The following is a 6,000-nucleotide window of genomic DNA, read 5'->3' on the forward strand; positions in this document are numbered from 1 at the left end:
TAAAGTGGAAGAGGCTATACAACATGCTAGCCTTTGCAGGCTTCAAGAGGATAAGCCTCTTCAATTATGTGTGCTCGCCACTGTATGGCAACATACTGGAGTTTTGTGGCAAGATGGTCTTTTGTTGTGGATACATCCAAGTATATCCCCTGGAAAATCCCTTTAGTATTATCCTGATGCAGTTGCTTCTTTAGCTATGTTAGGGATACAACAAAGTATACAATTTTTTGGTTTTCCTCCAACGTCTGTGATTGTCCCTTATACGTGTCAACAAATTCAAGTTTTGTGTGCTAACCTGGATAATTGGGCTATATTACGATGCTCTTTTCCAGGAGAGATAGATAATCACTATCCTTCACATCCTCTTATTACATTTGTTAAGGAACATCCTATCATTTTCCCTAAAATCACTTCTTCTATGCCTATCCCAGGAGCTGCAAATATTTTTACAGATGGATCTAAAACTGGTATTGGAGCCTATGTGGTAAATGATCAACCTCCTATCCAACATCACTTTGCTCCTGGCAATCCACAATGGGTGGAGCTGCAAATTGTCATAAAAGTATTTGAACAATGTCCATTTCCTTTTAATTTAATCTCAGATTCTGTTTATGTAGTTCAAGCTTTAAAGGTGTTGGAAGCAGTGGGTCCCATACACACATCAGGAGTAATGTCTTCCCTTTTTCTCCATCTTCAAACATTGATTTGGAATCGCTCCGCCTGTTTTTACTCCTTGCATATTCGAGCCCACACAGGTTTACCGGGTGCTCTTTCTGCTGGCAATGCCCAAGCTGATCTTGCTACTTGTCCTTCTTGGATGTTCCCTATTTCCTCCTTAGATCAAGCTAGAAACTTTCATAGTAAATTTCATATTAATGCACGAGCACTTCAGAAGTGCTTTACTATCTCCCGTGCTGATGCTCGGCGGATTGTATTGGATTGTCCTAATTGTATCATTTTACATCATCCCTCTTCTGTGGGTGTAAATCCTCGTGGTTTGCGGCCTTTAACTATACGGCAAATGGATGTCACTCATGTTCCCGACTTTGGCAAACTTAAATATGTCCATGTGTCTGTAGATACTTGTTCTGGCATTATCCATGCTTCTGCTTTGTCTGGTGAAAAGGCTGGAAATGTTATCACGCATTGCTTGGAAGCCTGGGCAGCCTGGGGATTACCACAGACCATTAAGACGGACAATGGTCCAGCGTATACTGGACGACAATTTTCTTCCTTTTGCAACCAGATGGGTATCCAGCTTGTCCATGGTTTACCCTACAATCCACAAGGTCAGGGTATTGTAGAGCACGCTCATAAGACTCTAAAAGAGATGTTAATAAAACAAAAAGGGGGAATTGGCTTAGGCCACACCCTGAAAGAGCGCCTCTCCCTGGCTCTATTCACTATTAATTTTTTGAATCTGGACATCCAAGGGCACTCTGCTGCGACTAGGCACTGTTCGCCCTCTGCCCCAAACTTTGGGCACGTTAAGTGGAAAGATGTACTTTCTGGACAATGGTATGGGCCTGATCCCGTGCTGGCATGGGCACAAGGTTCTGTCTGTGTTTTCCCACAGGACCGAACGGAACCATTGTGGGTGCCAGAGCTCCTCGTGCGGAAAGTTCCTCAAGCTCCGTCAGGAAGGAAGAATGAAGATGAACAAGATGAGGTGCTTGATGCTTCTCCTGATGGTGATCGGACATGAGGTCGTCTGGACTGCAGAACAACTCCTCTGGGCGGTGGTAAAGACGTGGCCATATCCATTGCCTGTTACTTCTCAGGCTGGTGTACTTCCATCTTTCTTCACTACTAATGGCTCTGCCACCATGGATTGACCGACCTTGCCTATGGATACTGTAGCAGCTATTGATAATTTTTCTACTGTTTCATTATTTGACACATTGTGTTTCTCTGTACATGTTAATTACTCTGATTCTGTACCTTGTATTATGTTAACCAATCAATCTTTGGGCTGGTTTGATAGTGATGGTTCCCGGGGCTCAAATGGTAATGCTACTGTAATCAATGGTGTTTTTCCTGATAAGGTATTGAGAGCCAATACTTCTATTCCTCAACAACCGGCAATGTTTCCCCATTGTAAAGCCATAAAAACTAGTTCACCAGCTTGGACTGGATGTCAGGGCTCATTGACCCCTTAGTTTATTAATTCTAACAAAACCTTTACCTTTTCCTTTAACAACCACCTACAAGAATGCTACTTTTCTAGGGTTCAATTTCACTTATAATAATCCTACTCGAGCTGCTTTCTGGAATCCTTTTGACTCCTGGGTATTATGCACTCGTTTGAGCGCCTGCTCACAACTTAATGCCCTCGGATTTATTGATGGAGGTAGTGTTCAAAAATGTAACTACACTTACAATACTTCTGCTGGCAGTTTCGAAGAGCAAGTGAAAGTCAATTGCAGTGACCTATTTAGGTTTGCACCAACACCTGTGTGTGTATGGCCCCCATTCATGTTATTGATGTTCAATTATTCATCTCCTTTACTCAATTGTTCTAACCAGACGTGTAGACTTGTACAATGCTGGAATGCCTCTTTGGAGGACTCTGTTGTGGTGGTACGTGTGCCCTCCTACTTGCCTTTACCTGTGTCTATTGATGATGATAATTTGCCTGTATTATTGCAAAGAAACAAAAGAGACCTTGATATAACTGCAGCCATTGTGGCAGCCATTGCAGCTTCTGCTGTTGCAGCAGCCACTGCCGCCACGGCTCTTGCTACTGCCGTGCTTACTGCTGATGCTGTGAACAAGCTTGCGGGTACTGCTGCAACAGCCATGGAGATTCAGACTATGATGAATCAACATCTACATCGTGGCATTGTGCTTCTAAACCAGCAGGTAGATATACTACAAGACCAAGTGTACATTTTGAGTCAAGTGCTCACTCATGGATGTTTACTGCCCATGGATGGACTATGCATTACTCCCTTAGCTTTCAATAACCTGACTAGGGCCGCTAATTTGTCTAGACAACTGGGAACTATGCTTACAGGGGTCTGGTCAGCAGAGTTTGATAACCTGACTATGCTGTTGAGACAATAAATTGTTAGAGTGAATAATACGCGAGTCCATATTGCTCCCATGAAAGATGAAATATCATAGTTGTCTAAGTCTTTTAGTTCCTTGCTGGCGAGGGGTCGCGACATTCCTCCTTTTCCTGGTACAGAGAGGGAGACACCCTTACAAACAGATTTCCTTAACAAAAGGGTTATTTCTCTTCTATTTTTAGAGTTTTCCCCAGTGTCTACAGTTTCTAAAAATAATCAGCTTAAAATAATTCTTGTGCCAAGGAGGCATAGTTTGAAGTAGCACATCCTGGTCTCCTGCAGTAGCAACTGCTGGTAGTCCAAAAGCTGTCTGAACGTGAGCAGTGGGCCAGCTTAAACTCAGGACTTGAAGACTCCCTGGTGGTCATCATTAACTGTCCCCACTGTACTCTATCCAACATAGTGCTGACACCTGTGTTTGCCTTTACTCTGAACTCTGAGTGACTGGCACTCACTGCTTCCTGGGGAGCTGATTGCTCTTGGATGAGGAATACCTTCCTGCCCTTCTTGTAGCTGTAGTTCTGCAGACACTTTCAGGCAACATTTGTCCTCCTAAAATTTTTCTTTCCTATGATGAACACTTTCACATTCTTTAGCTTTTCTTTGTATGACACAGTTTTGGGTTTTCTTTTTAGTTTGGTTTTTATTCCTTAGATATGAGGTGATTAATCAGTGTCTCTAAGAAGTTGAATTTGGCTGTAGAAAAAGCACTTTTCTTCTTATGGACTGGGTTCTGTTCATGCAGTCTTGTCAAATCTTGTGAAGTAGACAGATTAACCCTTTATTGCAGTAAATGTATCGTCAGCACACTCCCCAAGATTTAATATTCCTGTTTAACTTCATTTTCTTTTACTTCTGCCGTCTACCTGTAAAGATGGAAAGTCTCAAATTTTGATGTAAAAAAAAATTATCTAATCAGTTTTGGTGTATCAGATTTGGTCTCTTGTTCTAGTCTGAGATCTCTTTGGGTTTTGATTGTGTTCCTCATCCTAGGAACTACTGCCATCTCCCCTCCTACCCCCAAAGTTGTAACATCCCTAACAGCTGCAGATGTTCACTTAGCCTTGTGAAATGACATCATGCCCCAGATATTCCTTTCCATATTGATTTTCTTAAGTTCTTTAAGTTGCCCAGACTGACCTTGAACTTGCACTCCTCTTGTCTTAGCCACCTGGGTTGCTGGGATTATATGTGTGTACCACAGCACCTGGCACAGCTTTCCTGGTATGAACTATTTTTAAAGAGCTTGTTTTAGTTTATATAATTGTGATTTTTTTCTCCCTACAGCCCAAAGCAAAAGGGATTAATTCTTAGGGATTAAAAAATTTCAGTAATGTAAGAAGTAAAACACATGATTTAGAAGATCAACAGAAATATCCTGAAAGTGTCTCTAGAATGAATGATTTTCTAACATTACTTCATTTATTTATTTACTTAGTACAACTTCTAGGTGCATGGCTTCAAATTGAGCCATGTTATTTTTTATGCTACAAAGCTGTACTTGGCATAATGTTGTTATATTTTAATAAGCATATCGCTAGTTTGTACAAATTTATAAATGTTTGAACTATGAAAGTTGGAAGGGTAGTTGGACCAACATAAGGCTAAGGTAACCTTCAAGATTGATAGTTAGAGCCAGGCACAGAGGCAGAGGCCCACACCTGTAATTCCAGTGGCTTCGGAGGTGGAGGCAGAAGGATTGCTAGTAAAAGCCACATCAGCAAAAAGCCAGGGGTTAAGCAACTCAGTGACTCCCTGTGTCTAAATAAAATACATAATAGGGCTGGGGGTGGGGCTGGGGTTGTAGCTCAGTGGTAGAGTGCTTGTCTAGCATGCATGAGGCACTGGGTTTGATCCTCAGCACCACATAAAAATAAAAAATAAAGATATTGTGTCCACCTAAAACTAAAAAAATAAATATTAAAAAAATAGGACTGGAGATGTGGCTCAGTGGTTGAGTGCCCCTGAGTTCAATCCCAGGTACCCCCTCTCATAAAAAGGATTGATAGCCAGGAGTGAAAGCAACAAAGGGGTTGAACTAGATGTGTTCTAAAATTCTTCTCAGCAGAATAAGTTTCATAAATTTCTATAATTTTATAGTTCTGTTACATTGTGGTTGTCTTTGGCCAAAAAAAATAATAATAATAAATAAAACTCAGCTTGGCATTGTGTATAGTCTAAGTAAACTAGTAATATCTTTAAAAAAAAACAATTAGATGCTGGGGATATAGCTCAGTTGGTAGAGGTGCACAAGCCCCTGGGTTCAATGCCCAGCATACCCCCCCCACACACACACAGGAAAAAAAAAACAATTAGATTTCCCTTAAAATTATTCTAAATCAGTAATGGATACAGTTTACAGTATTTTGCAGGATGGATCAGATTCTACCAGAATAAATTACTGTGAGAAGCTTGGAATCAATCTTGGAAACCAGTGGTGAAATAAATTATTGTTTTAAACCCTTCTCTTGATACTAACATACTTCAAACTTTTTCTGAGCTTCATCATTTAAAATTCTTCCCTTTTGAAGGAAGATTTTCTAGGTTGATACTATGAACAAAGCACTGGTTTTCTTTGCTCTCAACATGGCTCTTTCATGCTTTCAAAAGACAGATTTCCTTACTTTGATTTTTCTCTCCCACCTGTTCATTCCATGCATTCCAGAACACTAGCCATTTTTTCAGTTCATTATTATTATTTTTTTAACAGAAAAAAGGCCATAATCCTCAAATCCTCAATTGTTTATTATTATTATTATTATTATTATTATTATTATTATTATTATTATTATTATTTCAATGAGCTGGTCGGTAAGCTTTTGAGGAAAACATTTTCTAAATGAATTTTTACAGTCATGGCGGGGTGGGCACACTTGAAGATTGCTCCATGGTCTTTGTTCTTAGCATTCATGCACTTGTGCCATCTTTA

The 6,000-nt window shown here is 40.3% G+C and overlaps 1 long non-coding RNA gene across 1 annotated transcript in view; it reads left to right on the plus strand.

Moving 5' to 3' along the window:
• LOC144364884 (uncharacterized) overlaps positions 1 to 3,083 on the plus strand; it is a 50,186-nt gene extending 47,103 nt beyond the window's left edge. Inside the window, exon 4 of the long non-coding RNA XR_013422997.1 lies at positions 1,577 to 3,083. This is a non-coding gene — a long non-coding RNA (uncharacterized LOC144364884). The remainder of the gene's footprint in view (positions 1 to 1,576) is intronic.
• Positions 3,084 to 6,000: the final 2,917 nt, after the last annotated feature.

The sequence above is a fragment of the Ictidomys tridecemlineatus genome, chromosome 6 (assembly GCF_052094955.1).
Source record: "Ictidomys tridecemlineatus isolate mIctTri1 chromosome 6, mIctTri1.hap1, whole genome shotgun sequence".
Classification (NCBI taxonomy): domain Eukaryota; kingdom Metazoa; phylum Chordata; class Mammalia; order Rodentia; family Sciuridae; genus Ictidomys; species Ictidomys tridecemlineatus.